General features: G+C 48.5%; 1 protein-coding gene across 2 annotated transcripts in view; it reads right to left on the reverse strand.

Annotated features, from left to right (window-relative positions):
* Positions 1-16,746, reverse strand: part of LOC135215721 (probable ATP-dependent RNA helicase DDX46) — a 55,617-nt gene extending 38,871 nt beyond the window's left edge. Inside the window, exon 1 of one of the 2 annotated variants that reach the window (XM_064250680.1) lies at positions 16,556-16,746. The gene's annotated coding sequence lies outside the window, so the exon portion shown is untranslated. Of the gene's footprint in view, positions 1-16,489; positions 16,509-16,555 lie in introns of those variants that run through there. The other variant, XM_064250687.1, reaches the window with a different exon arrangement.
* Between the last annotated feature and the right edge of the window lie 845 nt (positions 16,747-17,591).

Below are 17,591 nucleotides of genomic sequence, written 5' to 3' on the forward strand. Positions count from 1 at the left end.
GCAAGGGTTGGACCAATACCTCTAACTTCGTGGGGTCTCGGACGAAGGGTACGGGTGTCGTTACTACCATCGGACGAAGGGTACGGGTGTCGTCACTACCATCCGTGTCGTACGCCCTCCTGGTCACCTTACACAGCCAGAAAGAGTGTTCTTGGATACTTCTTTCTTGGTAACCCCAGTGCTAACGAAGAGGCGTCGACACTCATGCCTGAGGTGCCGAGTTCTCTTCAGATAGTGCCGTAGCGTCCTCACAGGACAAAGCATCTCATCCGCATCGTTATTGGTGAAGTCCTTCAGGGAGGGGATCGTGAAGGACTCGAACCGGTCGTCAGGGACCGAAGGATTCTGAGTTTTCGCCATGAAGTCCGGGACGAAATCGAGCGTCACAGATCCCCATCCCCTCGAATGTTTAACATCAAAGGAAAGACCATGAAGTTCCCTACTCTCTTCGCCGATGCCAGGGCCAGCAGGAAGAGGGTCTTGAGGGTCAGATCCCTGTCTGACGACTCCCGGAGAGGCTCGAAGGGACTTCGAGTCAAACTCCTAAGGACAAGAGTCACATCCCACCCTGGGGGCCTGAGTTCCCTGGATGGGCAAGACCTTTCGAAGCTCTTCATAAGGAGGGAGATCTCGAAGGAAGAGGAGATATCCACACCCAGCAGTTTAAGGACTAGGGCCAAGGCGGCTCTGTAGCCTTTAACTGCGGAGACAGAGAGGAGCTTCTCTCGGCGAAGGAAAATGAGGAAATCCACTACCTGCTGAAGAGTGGCTCAGAGAGGAGAGACCCCATCCACGACACCAACCACAGAAGACGGACCACTTTCCCTGGTATACAGCTGCAGAGGACTGTCTGAGGTACCCAGCCATCTCTGTCGCTGCTCGGCCAGAAAAGCCTCTCGCTCGCAAGAGACGGTGGATAACAGCCAGCCGTGAAGACACAGGGACCGAAGCGACCAGTGGTACCGTTCTACGTGTGGCTGGCACAGGAGGTTGTGCCAAGGGGGAATCTCTCTCGGTGCTTCGGCGAGCAAAGCCAGCCGGTCCAGATACCAAACAGCCTGAGGCCATTTGGGCGCTACCAGAATCATCTGAAGATTCGCGGTGACCAGCACACTGCTGATCACCTTGCGAATCAGACAGAACGGGGGAAAGGCGTATATGAAGAGGTTGTCCCACGGATGTTGAAGAGCGTCCTCTTCAGCCGCCCATGGGTCCGGCACAACCTAGTAGAAAACCTGGAGTTTTCTGTTGTGCCGGGTGGCGAACAGATCCACGACTGGATGCCCCCACAGGTTGAATAGCCTTTCCACCACGTCTGGGTGAAGGGACCACTCAGTTCCTATCAACTGATCCTGACGGCTGAGCTTGTCTGCTACTACATTCCTTTTGCCTGGAATGTAGCGGGCTGACAGCTCTACCGAGTGTGCCACGGCCCACTCGTGCACAAGCAACGTCAACTGATGCAACGGGAGGGACACTAAGCTCCCTGTTTGTTGACGTACGCCACTACTGGGGTGTTGTCACTCATCAACACCACTGAGTGTCCCATCAGACGGTCCTGGAACTCTTGGAGAACGAGAAATGCTGCCTTGAGTTCCCAGACGTTGATGTGAAGGTGCTTGTCGTGATGATCCCACACACCTGCAGCCAGCAACTCCTCCAGGTGTGCGCCCCATCCCTTGGTCGACGCGTCTGAAAACAGCAACATCTCCGGGAGGGGGAGGGGGGGGGGAGTGCAAAGAGGCACTCCTCTTACGAGATTCCCGTCATCCAGCCACCAGGCTAGGTCCTGCCTCACCTCCTCCGTGAGAGACACGGGGAATTACCGTAGGTCTCTTGCCTGTGACCAACTCTCCTTTAGCCTCCACTGAAGAGACCGCAGGTGAAGACGCCTGTGAGGGCCTAACTTCTCGAGAGACGACAGGTGACCAATCACGACCTGCCACTGCTGAGCTGGCTGCTCCTGTAGGGACAGGAACCGTCTGGCCGCCTCCCTGAACCTGCTGATCCGCAAGTCTGCGGGGAAGACTAGCCCTGCTACCGTATCGATCAGCATGCCCAGGTACTTCATCCTCTACTTGGGCTCGAGATCCGACTACCAAAATAAAGTGCCCTGAACTGGTAAACCGTTCCGTCGAGGATGAAGCAGAGGTACTTCCTGGAGGACTGATGGATGGGTATCTGGAAATACGCGTCCTTCAGGTCCAAAGAAAGCATGAAGTCGTTCTCCCTGATGGACTCGGGCACTGAACGTGTCATTTCCATTGTGAACCGAGTCTGGCGAATGAATCGGTTCAAGGGAGAGAGATCTATCACTGGGCGCCAGCCCCCCCCCCCCCCCCCCCCTCGGAGGACTTCTCCACCAGGAAAAGTCGGCTGTAGAAGCCCGGTGATTGATCCCATACGATCTCTACAGCTCGTTTGCTCAGCATGGCTTCCACTTCCTGCTGAAGCGCCACGTCCCTGGCAGAACCAGGAACGTAAATTTGTAGATGGACCAGGTTGGAGGTGAGGGGTGGCTGTGACTCGAAGGGTAGTAGATATCCCTCCCGAAGGACATTCACTATCCAGGTCTCTGCTCCGTAGCGGTGCCAAGTTGCTCAATGGCTCGCCAGGCACCCCCCAACTTCCAGCAGCAGGTGAGGGGGAACGCCGTCCCTAGCGTTTCCCTCCTCTCTTCGACTTCTTCCCGGCTCCTCCTCGAGAGAAGGAGGGCTGGAACGAGGGCTGGTTACAATCGCTCCTTACAGTAGAAGTCGAAGGCAGAGTCTTTCCTCTCGGCTTCGACAAGGCAATCGTCTTAGCCGCAGAGGAAGCGCTAGCTAAGCCCTTGGGCTTAGCCGCAGTAGCTCGAGGCTGCCCAGCCACCTTCGAAACTGCCTGGTGGACTAGACGGTCACTGTCGTCATTGCGCCGTTGTTCCACCGCAGTGTCTACCATCTCTCTGGGGAAGAGAGAGGAGGAACTCCGCACCGGTCCGTTCTGAAGACCCAAGGCCACCTCGTGCCCTGCCGACCTGATTACTCGAGTGAGGACAGCGTCCCTACGCCTCAGAACCAGGTTGGCCGTCTGGTGGGCCATGTAGGAGATAGCCCTACCTCCAGACTGGTACAGTCTCATGAAAGCCGGGTCCACCTCGGGAGTGATGTTTCCCGAAGAGGCCACGACCTTAGACACCATGAGGGACCACAGGTCTATCCAGGAGACTGCTTGGAATGCTGCCATGGCAGTCGATTACAACGCAAATACCTCTTGCTGCGAGAACCAGAGGTTCTCTGACAGCAGGTGCTGAAGAGACACCCCCGGAGTTAGCCTAGCCAGCTCCGGGTTAACCTTTTAGGGTGGCAAAGGGTCCTCCGTTGGCACGTAGAATCGCCTCTGTTGTAGTAGAGGTGGGGGAAGGAGCTTGGACGACCTACTGGACCGAAGCGAACCCTCCTGTCCAGAGATGAGAGCGTCCACCTGGCTCAGCACACTGTCGGCCAAGGCTGATTGCGGCAGACCCACCGTCGTCCTGTGTTCCTTCTTAGGTCCCCAGAACAACTCCAGCCTAGATGTAGGCTCGGAAGGTGGGAGCGGCGATCCTTCCCCGAGGTCATTGAGCTGACGAATCAACGCAATAACCTCAGCAAACGACCTCTGGATCTCAGGAGTGACCGAGTCTTGTGGAGATGGACCGTCAAGCCCATCCAGCAAGAACGCCTCCCGAGACCCTACTCCTTCTACAGGAGGAAGCACAACAGACCCCTTATAGTCTCCTCCTGCCACTTGTACGTACAATCTGGTCGGTCCTAGGACCGTGCCAGGTTCGTAGGCCCTCGTGGCGGGATCGCTCCTGATCGCCTCGCTCTTCCCGGTGTAACCCGAGGAAGTTGAAGGGATAGGAGAGGAAGAACTGACGCTCCCCCCTCGCCCACCAGCAGAACCGGTGGGCTGGGGGGGGGCTGCAGACGCTCACCAACCCTCGGTGGCGATTTTGAGCAGCAGGCCTGTTCACATTTTTCTGTAATTTTTAAATAATTCTAATGTAACTGTACTGTACATAATTTTGTTTTTCTGTTTTAAGAGATTCATAAATTTTTAAATGTTCTACATTCTGATGTTGATGTTCATTGAATTTTTAAATATTGCGTAATTTTTATGAATTAGGCAGTGCGTAGTTTTAATGTTCGTGTGTTTATCTTTAATTATAGCCTTGAGAATGCGACTATGAGTTGTGAATTGTCGGCGAAATAAATGTACTTGAGTACAATGCCTTTCCCTATGGTTCCCCTGATGAGAGAGAGAGAGAGATATAGATATAGATATAGATAGAGATAGATATATGATATATATATATAATATATATATATATATAGTATATATAAATATATATATATATATATATATATATATATATACACATCGCGAAATAAATATACCTGAGTACGATGCCTTTCCCTATGGTTCCCCTGATGAGATATATATATAAAAATATATATATATATATATATAGATATATCTATATATATATATATAATATATATATATATATATATATATATTTATATATATATATAATATAATATATAATATATATATATAATATATATATATATATATATATATACAGGGGGTCCTCCCGAGTTACGACGTTGATCCGTTTCTTACGATGCATCGTAAACACGAATTTCAGCGTGTCGGAACATTGAAAAATACCACATGATTAATGTAAATACCTATCAATAACAACGAGAGAACAATTCCTTACCTTTATTAGTTTGATTGGCTTGCACTGGAGAGGAAGCTGCGGTGCTGGAGGAAGACTGGGGGAGGTTAGTGAAGAGAAAAAGAACCTCCAGAAGTTGCTGGAGATGCTGAGGCAGAGTTCTTGAGGTGAGGCAGAAACATACTAGTACTGGGAGATGCTGAGGAGGTGATTCTTGAGGTGAGCAGAACATACTAGTGGAGATGTTGGGGCAGGTGAGTCTTTAGGTGAGGCAGAACCTACAAGAAGGTGATGGAGATACTGGCAGGTGAGTCTGGGTTAGCAGAACATTCAGAAGGTGCTGGATTAGCAGAGGCAGCTGAGGTAAGAGAGGGTACAGGATCTCCTGCAGGCCTCTCTACCTTCTTAAAATACTGCTCCAGGTTAGTCTGAACAGAGAGCGACCTCTTTTCATCCAAGATCTCCTTGTAACACTGCATCAAATCCATGACGCCTCTGGAAACCCTAGTGAACCTGTCCAAGTTGGATCCTGAGCCTCAAAAGTTGACAAAGCTTGCTGCAACTCTGCAAAACCTCTTATCAATACCTGCCTTGTGAAAGCCTTAGCCTCTGGGGTGGGTGCTTCTTCTCTTCCTCTATTATCTGCTTCTCCAGTTGTATCAGGTCCTCAGCAGATAACTCCTCGCCATGAGACTCCAGCAGCTCTGTAACATCATCAACCTCCATCTCCAAATTGATTTCCTTACTCAGGGCAACAACGTTCTTGACAACTAGCTGAACTGTGTCCTCAAACCCATGGAAATCATTCACAAATTGAGGACAAATTTTCTTCCAGACACCATTCATGTTTGTTTGCTTAACCTCCTCCCAGGAATTAGCAATGTTCTTTACAGCATCAAGGATGTGTAGGATTTCCAAAAGTCCTTCAGAGTCAAGTCCTTCTTGGTTTCAGTTGCCTGTAAAGCCATAGCAATTGTCCTTCGTAGGTAGTAGGCCTTGAACGAAGCAATCACTCCTTGGTCCATAGGCTGTAAAAGGGCCGTGGTATTAGGTGGAAGGTAAACCACCTTGACATTAGGGTTGAAGTCTCCCAGCTGGGCAGGGTGTCCAGGGGCATTGTCCAGCACTAGCAACACCTTAAAGGGGATACCCTTGGAGGCGCAATCCACCGCTCCACACTTGGAACAAAATGGTTTACGAACCAGTCCTCAAACACTGCAAGTGTCACCCATGCCTTCTTGTTGGACTTCCAAATTACTGGTAGTTGACCCTTCCAAATGCCCTTGAGTGCCCTTGGATTTCAGCCTGATACACCAACAAGGGCTTCAGTTTGAAGTCGCCAGCAGCATTACCCCCAAGAAGTAAAGTTAGCCTCTCCTTGCTGGCTTTATGACCGGGTGCTGACTTCTCCTCCTTGGCGATGTAAGTGCGGTTAGGCATACGCTTCCAAAACAAACCTGTCTCGTCTACGTTAAACACTTGCTGCATAATACCCCCTCCTTAATTATCTCAGACAACGCTTTAGGAAATTCACCTCGCTGCTTTCTCATCCCCACTAGCAGCTTCACCTTGCAATTTAAGGTTATGGTAATTGGCCGAGCCTTAAATCGCATAAACCAACCCTACTAGCCACAAACTCTTCACTTTCACTTCCCTCCCCCTTTTCTTTTTTCAACGCTTCAAACAATCTTTTCGCCTTCTCCTGAATCACCATAAGGCTGACTGGGATACGCCGGTTGTTATTTTGGTCTTCCAACCAAAGCACCAATAACCTTTCCATTTCAATTATTAGACCACTACGATGCTTAGTTATCACTGTCGCTTTCATAGGAGCAGATCCTTTCACATGTTCAACGATGCGCTCTTTATACTTTGATAATGGTAGCAACGGTCGAACGGCTAAGGCCAAGCGAGCGGCCAATGTTTGTTGGCGTTTCTCCCTTCTCGGATCGCTTTATAATGTCCACTTTAATTTCCATGGTGATGGCCTTTCTTTTCTTCGATGTCACTACCATCAGAAGAGTCCAGCCTTGCGCTTGGGAGCCATAACAAAGAGCAAAAAGTTACAAAAACGATACAACACGAGGGAGAGAGAGGCAGTGTAAACAACCAAAATGGCGTATGGGCGAGGACTGAGCGTAGCGAAGCGACGAGTCCTCTCCCCCACAAAGCGTATTCTTCCGCCGTGCGCCTGGAACTAGTTCGCGTTTGTTTACGTTGCTTACGACGCTAAAACCGCGTAAGACGGAACGACGCAAAACTGACAATTTGTCGAAAATTGCATTTTTCCTAACTATACAAACCTGAGGTCCTTTAACAATAGGAAGTAGCTAAGCGGCAGCTGGAAACGGTCGTAAGCTTCGAACAAGGGGAGGGGAGAACGGTAGTTAACTGCTTGTCCGATCGTCGCGCGCCGCGCGACTGGGAGGTCAAAACAAATCACTTTTGCTTTTGGCCCATGCAAAATACGCAGAGTGAGGGGTGGCATGAGGAGGGACTTTATGTTAAAGGACCTCAGGTTTGTATAGTTAGGAAAAATGCAATTTTCGACAAATTGTCATTTGTTCCGATACGTAATACAAACCCTCGGTCCTTTAACAATAGGAAGACTCATTCGGTGGTGGGAGGAATCTGAGTCTTTTGATGAACAGACTGGTGTTCGTCCATCCCTGGAATGCCTCCCTCCCAGGTGTAAGAGCGAGGGAGGGATCCAAGCCTATGTCCGATTGATCGGGTTGGGGTGTGGCACCGCAGGATCAATGTCAGGACCTCTGGGCCGAGTACTAAGCAGAGAGGCAAGCGTATCTCTCGTACCAGCAAGCAAGAACTTGTTCCTGTTTGCAAGAGGCACATAAAGTATGGGTTGTCTCAAGCTGGCATCCACTTCCTCCCCCTTGTTAGGAGGAAGTGGTGGATATATGCTCCTATCCCTAGTGAAAGGGATAGGATGGGGCTCTGTTGAGTAGCTCACCTGCATCTTGTCCTTATCCAGCCGGGTGACGACCGTGTCCCTCTAACCACAGGTAGGGGAGAAGAAAAAGATGGGAAGAGGAGCCAGTCACACTCTCATTCACCATCCATTCTTACGGTCACACTAGGACTCGATGCTGTTCAGCCTGCGAGGGTCTGGGTTCGCTACACAACGTGTTGAGCAGCCACCACGGGTCCAAGGAAAAGATCCAAGGACCTGTGGGCAATATCCCGAAGGTAGAAGGAAGGGCATGTGGTCTGGTTGGACCAGACCCCTGCCTTCAGTACCTGCGCCAAGGAGAAGTTCTTGTGGACAAGGCAGCATCTCCTTCGCATCGAAGGCGGTGAAGTCCATTAGGGAGGGGATTGTGAACGACTCGAACCAATCGTCAGGGACCGAAGGGTTCTGAGTCTTCGCTACGAAGTTCGGTACGAAATCGAGCGTCACGGATCCCCATCCCCTGGGTGCCTGACTTCGCAGGAGAAGTCATGCAGTTCCTCAGAGGAAAAGAAGGAAATAGTCGCATGACCTATCCCTCTTCTCTACTTCGGTGATGTCCAGTACCCATACTGGTCTGTCCGTTAGCAACGAAGTCTCTCGCATCCTCCTATCCCCATCGGTAGTGGATAGGACACCGACACTCCATGGTGGGTGTCAATGGTATGGGTACTGTGACAAGCTATTAAAACGAAGTAATGGTTGCTGTGTAACAACCGAACTAAGTCAACAGCGTAATTCGTAACTGACTCGGGCGCTCTGACAGCTGCCAACTGACTCGGGCGCTCTGACAGCTGCCGACTGACTGCGTTCGGTAGGAGGCAAGTTGTCAAAGCATCCGAGTAAGTCACGTGACCTTCGCCTTTAAAGGGTTATGCCGAGAGACCAAACAAATGATGTATTTGTTTGTCACCAATGCCGGACAGCGAGGTGATGATTCTCTTAAGGCATGTACCCAACAGGCGAAAGTCAATTGCCTTCTAGAGACCGAGGTCCCTGAAGGTAAAACATCTCATGTTTGTTGAATCTCAGCTAAGGAGAAACAACACTATGTACCGTTGAAGACGAAGGTAGATATTGAATGCAACCTACGTCTTCACATATGAATCGAGAGAAGGATCTCAAGATTCATATTGTGCTTACAAATGACTGAAAACGCTACCCGCTATTTCATTGCTGTCCGGTGAGAAGTCGTAGTTGCAATGAAAGCGGGGCGTTCTTCGGTAATGAAAACACAGGTGAAAGCCGCCTGAAGAACTGCTTCTCATGGGGGCTGAACATTTGGGGTAGAGCTGTCAGGTCGGAGAGTAGGCGATGTCTTCTGACACATCTTGTAATTCGGGTTGAACAATGAACAATTGTACACCTACGAATACGAGATATTTTGAAGACAAACTCAGATGTCTGCAAAATCATTCGCATTATCGCAGTGCGATGCAGCGGCGGGAGACTTGTACAGACTTCTGTTACCGTGCGGTAACAGAAAGATGAAAGAGTCCAAGAGGATATCTCTGTTGAAAATTCTCGCAATGTCGAAGGCGATGGAATCCAGCGTCACCGCAGTAGATGGTCCTCATTATTGCGAGAATCCCCGTTAATCAGAGACCTAAGTCCATGATTGTTAGGCAGAGATACGGTTCGGTAGTCAATCAAGCAGGGGAGAGAGAGACACTACATGACCGTGAATCTCGGAGGCCCAGCTGATACTGAGCTGCTATGAGGCAGTTCAATACGCAGTGGTTGAGCCTGCTTGACTCGTCATCCTGAGTTGCCAGGTAATCCATTATTCCACGAAGGAATGCGTTCGGCTAGAACTACCGAGCATAAAAGATATGCTCGAGCAATTATATTTAGGCGAAACGAATTTCGGTAAATATAAAAGTTGAAATGGTGTTGTCGTGACAAAACCATAAGTATATAAAATTGAAACTGAAAACTCCTGGTAGGTTGCAGGCAACCCCGAGGTTGCAGTTCAATTAGAATACTTCTCGTCTAAGTCGCAATCCGTTTAGAATAACTAGGATATGCGCATACCCCTCGGACAAGTCAAACTGCCTTAGCAGAATCAGGTCGCGAGGTTAATATACGTAGTATATTTTGTAGGATTCTGAACAACGATCTCCATCCTAAATTCTTTCCTTCAAGAACAAAATAAGGATTGGAGATCGACCACCTTCGTTCTCTATCAAACGAGAGTGAAGGAGAAGTCTTCTCGAAGGAAAGCTTCAATGGTGAACAGAATACTAAGACGATAGTTCAAGCCAAACTGGATATTCCCGTCCGATCTCCTCTATTCCAGGTTGGTCGCCTACTGTGAGATAGTTCTTTCTGGCAGCAGTCTCTTCACAATGCTAGAAAATCCAGGAATCGAGCATAGCGGAGGTTCCCGATTATCGTAACATATCGGGGATTCTCGTCTCGCTCACTTTGGACCGGTGGTCTCGCGTAAGTGTTTGCAAAGATCGTAAAAAAAACTCGAAAACACTCTTGAATGCGCAGAAATTCCGTAGATAGAATTCTAAGCAGTCTGCGAAAACCCCCACCGAATTCGTCAAACGATATCGGCTGGTGGTCCTCTCGATTCCCGTAGAAATAGAGAATGAGGAGCAGGATTCCTCCTCAACGACGGGGCTTACGTCAGGTAGGAACCCGAAGGTCCCCCCGGTAGCGCAGTCCCGAACGTGGGATCCTACAAAGAAATCTCTGTAGGATCCTTCCCCTTTCCCTCGTAGCCGTAAGGAGAGAGAATAGGGAAGGAATTGGATACTCGCTCGCCTTCCCCAGTGGAACTAGCAGTTGGAGAAGAGTAGGAGCAGCCATCGCCTTGCGGCGATGGCCTCTCAGAGTCTGGGGAAAACGTATCGTCATGGAGGAAAACGTTTTCCCGCGGAGGGTTACGAACTCTCACTGTAGGTAAGGTCTGCCGCCACTGTGAACGTCGTCTGGGTGGGGCTGATCGACACCTGACAGGAGAGAGCCCGATACCGTCTCCGACTCATTCCAGTCCTCGTCGAGGTCGAAACCTCTCAGGAGGACCGAAGGAGTATTTAAATACGGTGTCCGAAGACAGTAGAAAACGCCGCTGTCGCAGTAGCAGGAGGTGGAAGTAGCTTGATCGACCGGCCAGAACTGAGAGAGCCTTCTTGTCCGGAGACGAGACACTGGTTCGAGACAGAATCGGCAAGCTCCGAGCGCGGCAGACCCACCGTCGGTTTGGGTTCCCTCTCGGGCCCAAAACGACTCGAGCAGAGACGTGGGCGGGCTGCTGGTGGGAGCGGCAATCCTTCCGCAGGGTCATTATGCTGACGAATCAGCTTAATGACTTCTGCAAATTCCTCTGTATCTCGGGAGTAACCGCGTCTTGCGGAGTAGGACCGTCCAGTCCCTCCAACAAGAACAGATCCCTAGATACTCCTCCTTCAGAAGGAGGAAGAGCGGCAGACCCCTGACGGTGCCTCGCCTCCAGCTAATTGCGCGTATGTCCTGGTCGGTCCTAGAACGTGCCTGGTCCATACGGCGTCATAGCGGGGTCCAGCGAGCGGCGCACCTCTCGCGATCACTCATAGGTACCTCGCTCCTCCCGGCGTAGCCCGAGGAGGTTGAAGGTACAGGAGAGGCAGACCTGACGCTCCCCCCTAGCGCGCTGGCAGGACCAGCGTGCTTGGAGGGCTGCTGCTGATCGTCAACCCCGCGGGTGGCGATCGAGCAGCATGCCTAGCCTTGCCGCTCGCCTGAGGCGAGAGGCTTGGCTGAGAACGTCGACGCTGATCTCTAGCGTCAGGCGAGCTGTGCTGGTTACCGTCTCCGCCCGGTCCGATGGGAGCGGCGTCAGGTGACCTGCTAGGCTCGCTGTCACGGTGAGACCGGCGAGCGGTCCTCTCGGCGCGTCGAGCCGCTGGTACCAAGCCGTGGCTGGTACCGACGGCCCGCGGGGACCCCTTCCTCGCCTCAACCGTTATGGGAAGAGGCAGACCTGACGCTCCCCCCTCGCTCGCTGGCAGGACCAGCGTGCGTGGAGGGCTGCTGCTGATCGTAACCCGTGTGAGGTCGAGCAGCAGGCCTAGCCTACGCTCGCCTGGGGCGATTGGCTCGGCTGAGAACGTCGAGACCGATCTCTAGCGTCAGGCGAGCTGCCGCTGGTCACCGTCTCCGCCCGGTCCCATCGGGAGCGGCGGACGGGTGACCTGCTAGGCTCTGTGTCGCGTCGAGACCGGCCAGCGTCCTCTCGGCGCGTCGAGTCGCTGGTACCAGCCGTGGCTGGTACCGGCGGCCGCCTCGCCTCCAACCCGTGGCTGATCAGCGAACCGTCACGTTAGCCCAAGCAGCCAGTTGATCGCTGCGAGAGCGTCCATGGCCCTGGCGAGAGTCGTGTGCACGACTCTCGCCAGTCTTCTGCTCCGCGCCGCTGTCTTGACGGCGAGCGAGCTCGAGCGTCAAACTTTGGCTGGACGGTCTTCTTGGAAGAGCGTCCACTCGGTGCTTCTCGCGAACGAGAAGCGGCCGAGACGGAACCTGGTTTAGCGGCAGACCCGCTAGCACCAGGTGAGGACGCACCAGCCGAGGCTGGTGCCCTCTGGTCCCCGTCGACTTCTTCTTTGCAGAAGAAGCGACGGGCCCCGTTCCCGAAGGAACAGGAGGACCAGCAGAAGAGCTCCCCAGCTCGCCTGAGCGAGCCGGGGCCTTAGAAGATCCCGAAGGAGTCTTCTTAGGGGGGGGGTGAAGGAGGCAACCTTCTTCTTCTTCGCGTTTGGCCTTAGAAGTCGAAGGGGAAGGAGAGGAGCGGACGACGAAGCCGACGAAGACGACACGACACCTTCTCCTCTTCCTCTTTTCTTCCAGCAGGCTCAGGTACAGAGTTCAGGTCTTCCACCAGGAGGGAGCCGGGGCAGTTGCCGAAGCAACAGGGCCCGACTGCACCTGTCCGGAAAGACCTGAGACTGTGACAGCATCACCAACAGCAGGAACAACAGGAACAGGTCCAGGAACAGCAGGAACATCTGAAAGTGAATGAGCAGCAGGCACCTGATCTGAAAGGGAATGAGCGGTGGCTGGGACCGAACAACAGGTACGGGCAGGCACGGCAGGTACCACAGGAGAGACAGGCGTCCTGTCGGCAGCTACCGTCATCCTCGGCACTCGGCGGCAGGTCCAGGGGGGTACTCTTTGGGCAGCGGCAGTCCGGGGGTCGGCAATACAAAGAACCCAGGTGGCGGTGGCACCGTCCTGATTGGCACGGCAGGAATTGGTTCTGGATTGCAGCCGTGGGTGTTACCGACATGACATGTGGTGTGTACACCAGGTGCGGTGACATCTCATATGCTGGTGTCGAGATTGTGGTTGTTGTAGTGGTTGATTAGCATGAGTGACCACTGCCGACCCCGCCAAACCGCTGAATCAACCCCTGCAGTCCCAGCAAACTCCCACACCTGTCCCAGGTCGTCCTCGCTGATGGCAAACCTGCGGAAGCAACAGTCGGGTTAATTAGAGGGCTTCCTCGCGCCTGGGGGGAGAGAACCCCACCCAGAGCGGACGGAAGACCCCGAGTACAACTGGACGTCCGTTACCAAAGGAGTCACTGGACTTCCGATGACGTTCTTGTGTCCTCGTACAGCACCCACTTGCGCTCTGACGAATGCATTACAACGTTACACAGGGCTCGTTGCGGGAGCACTCTCGCCCCCGACAACGAGTACAAACCTCGTGAGGATCTACATCTACATCAAGGTCGTCTCCCACGGATTGTAGCACCTGCGGTACATAGATAGATTAGTAAGAGGGGTTCCCTCACGCACGGGGGGAAGACATGCCCCACCCCGAACGCAAGGAAGACCACCCCAAATACAAAAACAATGAAGAAGCTGAGCGGGGGGCAGGAAGGAAGACGAAGAATCGGCTACCAAACTTCCTGGCAGACCTTCGCTTCCCCCACCCCCGCACAGCAGTGAAAAGTAATATGAAAATGAAACAGAATACTGCCCTTGCGATTCACTCATAGAACTTAAAGGAGAAAAGATCAATTCCCGGGTAAGAACGGAAACTTGATCCAATAATATGATGCTATCATAAAATATATATGAAAATGAAACAGAATACTGCACTTGCGATTTCATTTCACATAAAAATCGTAAGGATCAATTACCCGGGTAAGAACGAAAATTGATCCAGATTAAATTCATGCAATCAATAAATGAAAATGAAAAGAATATTGCAATGCGAATCCACTTTCATTGCATTCTATTATACAAACTTAAAAAGTTCGTGCCGAGCGCAATCACACTCTCGGTAACGAACGCACAGGGCAAAAATATAATGAAAAAAGTACTTACATTTTTCAATTACACCCTTTCGCCCAAATACATGACTCGGCGCGAGCGCGCCCGCCCTCGGCACCGAGACATAATTCAAGGGTTCATAATTAAGTAATGAAAATGAAAACAGTGTACTTACAGTTTCATTTTCAAGTCAAACAAACCATTAGTAGAAAACACAATATAAACAAAGCATACGACGATGAAGCGGGCAGAGAGCGATGACGAACACGTCCTTCACACCCGCGGCCGAAAGCAAAAGTGATTTGTTTACCTCCCAGTCGCGCGGCGCGCGACGATCGGACAAGCAGTTAACTACCGTTCTCCCCTTGTTCGAAGCTTACGACCGTTCCAGCTGCCGCTTAGCTACTTCCTATTGTTAAAGGACCGAGGGTTTGTATTACGTATCGGAACAAATATTATTTTTTATATTTTTATGGGGGCGCGTTCGTAACCACGAAACATCGTAAGTCGAGACCAGCGTAACCCGAGGACTTACTGTATATATATATATATATATATATATATATATATATATATATATATATATATATAATATATATATATATATATATATATATATATATACACACACACACACACACACACATATATATATATATATATATATATATATATATATATATATATATATATATATATATATATATATATATATATATATATATATATATTATAGATATATTTAGATATATATATATATATATATATATATATATATATATATATATATATATATATATATATATATATATATATATATATATAGCTAGGTAATGTTCACAGCAAAACCAATGAAATTTGTATCAGGAAGCTGGTTTACTTTTTACAACAACAAATATTTTCAAATGAATTATCATAAATACGTAATAATTATATGCAATTCATAACCGTATTCTGATGTTTAAATACTTATTTAAATGTTATCTAGCGCACTCGTCTTCTTCCCGAACAACCACTGTTTACCCATCCGGAGGGTGATACACCCTCATCGTTTAAGATTGTTTGAAGAAAGCGTCCCAGCGTCTATGGGTACGAGTGGTATGCAGATTTAGCACAGGAAATGGGAAGTATGTCGATGCAAGTGACTCTGCAAACATTGAGATGGTGTCAATCTTCTAAACATAAGGCGTTTTAAGTAAAAATTTTGAAAGCGTCATGGAGGCAAGTTTGCACTGCGCATGGCTAGACTTTCATTAACTTCTGTTTAATCGGAAATTATTGTATTATTTTGTGACTTAAGAGAAAAGACTTAATTCGAGAATAAAGTATAGGTCTTGAGTTGTTGCTTCCAAGCTGGTTGGGTTATAACTGGCATCTAGTTAAGGATACTGGAAATGCTAAATTTATTTTTTGGGTAAGTGACCGCGCAATAGTGCAGGTGTCTGCCTGTCCACACAGCGGTGCTTTACCCTGTTAGGTGTTTTAAGTAAAAATTTCAAAAGCGTCATGGAGGTAAGTTAGCACTCAGTAAAACTTTACTTCAGTTGCGCAGCCTGATTCCCACCAGTTGCCAATCAGGACAGGTGACTGCCTATTTTGGGGGTCCTGGTCCCCCCCCTACCCAGAGCCAGGTCAGGGTATGTTGCCCTAAGTTAGGTTAGGTAGGTAAGAACTGGTTAGGTCAGGACCTAGCATTATAGGAAAGGTTATGTCAATTTATGTATGAGGAACCTGTCCCTGACAGGAATCAGGCAGCGTAACTAAAGTAAAGTTTTACTGAAAACACTAATTTTGAGAGGAACGTAGAGGCCTCGAGGTGTTGCTTCCACAAAGGTTGGCTTGTGACTGACCTCTAACTTAGCTTATTGGCAGTGCTAAAATAATTTTAAGGGAAAGTGGCTGCACTGCCACACAGGTGGCTGTCTGGCCGCAAAGCTGTGTTTTACCCTAATCGTGTAGGAACAACTCAGCAAATCTTATTTTAAACACAAGAGTACCCGCCATGTCTCGTTAACTTAGATTAACCAAGGGTAGATCTATATTACTATTCCGCTGCGGCCTAGACTATGGCAGTTGTGGTTTTTCTGTGCAGTTTTACCTCCTGAACAAGAACTTTAAGTAATATTTATTTGGAGGACTGTAAATTAACCCCCAGGGGCTCGTACTAAACACGGCAAAATAGGCTACATTTGACGACCCAATTACTGGTGGCTTTCATATTCACGGGGACAAATGATGTGGAATGCTTATTTAGAAATACCTAACCAAGGTAAGTAGCCTAGTCACTACGACATTGTTTAAAAAACAGTCTGGATCACAGCTAGCCTACTAGGGCTAGTAGGTAGCTTAGCTAAGTACCTAGCTACCTAGGTAGCTAATACCTAGGTTAGGTAGCTACCTAGGTATACCTAGGTATATATAGCTAATTCATCATAAGCTGCTGTTTTTACAGTTGTACTAAATTACACTTAAATGAGAAGATTCCGTCATAGTGGATTTAACCTAGCTAGGTATGTCTGAAGTCCGAACCAGCTCACTTACCGGTAGCCCAAGCTAGAAACCATTTGCCTTACACCAAAACCAACACGCACGGCAAACTGTAATTACCTCTCCAGTCGATATTTAGGTGTAGAGCCACCACGTCCTCATAAATATTTCACTCTTCGTTGAGACTGATTATTCACTCTTGAATCACCTAGCCATGTAAATAATTTACGTGTAGGTTACGTAGACTTCATTTGTTTGCGAGTTTGTTTTGATAGATCTAAGATTATCAGTTAGTGGAGAACGCTAGCTAGTGGGTGCGTTTATTCCAGCGATTTTAGAAAAATTACTTTATTGCATTTTATTCTTTAAACTTAATGCTCATTATTACTTTATGTGTACTCTACAGATTAGATTTTGTTATTAAATTGAATAATATATAATTAAATTAACATATATTCTCAATCGTAATTCACATAGTCAACCAATCACTTGAAAACGAACGAACAACGTATTACTTGCGCGATGTACTACACGTTTACACCGTTCATTCCATTTATGCTGCACATTCTTCAGAAGATCAATTTCTGAAAAAAAAAATGGTAATGAATGCTCACTGCAATTGAATTTTGAACAAACGTAACTTCCTTCCCATTTCAGATATTCGAATCTCTACACGATGCCATTCATGGCATCTAATAGCATGTCTTGAAACCCAGATTTGTCGTTGTCGTTGTAAAAAATCTGTCCCTTCGGATAAAGTCGTCTTAAACATCAATGAAGACTAGGTCAAAATCATAGTTTTGTTTATATATTTTATTCCTACAAAACCTATGAATAACTACTGTACATCAGAACATTCATTTTAAGACAAAATTGATACAACAATATATATATATGATATATATATATATATATATTATATAATATATATATATGAATAACTTGATCACGAAGTATATAAAACGTGATGCTATGTATAAATAAAGGTTTTTTTGCCACGAAGGAAAAAAATGAAAAAAAAACGAGTTGGCCGAGTACTTTCGGTCCTATTCGGACCCTTTACTGAGCATACTGATTTTACAAAGAACACCATAGTCAAAAGAAGGCTTAATATACAAACTGCACTACCAAATTAGCCATAAGGGCGATTTTCACT

This window comes from Macrobrachium nipponense, chromosome 19 (assembly GCF_015104395.2).
Source record: "Macrobrachium nipponense isolate FS-2020 chromosome 19, ASM1510439v2, whole genome shotgun sequence".
Taxonomy (NCBI): Eukaryota; Metazoa; Arthropoda; class Malacostraca; order Decapoda; family Palaemonidae; genus Macrobrachium; species Macrobrachium nipponense.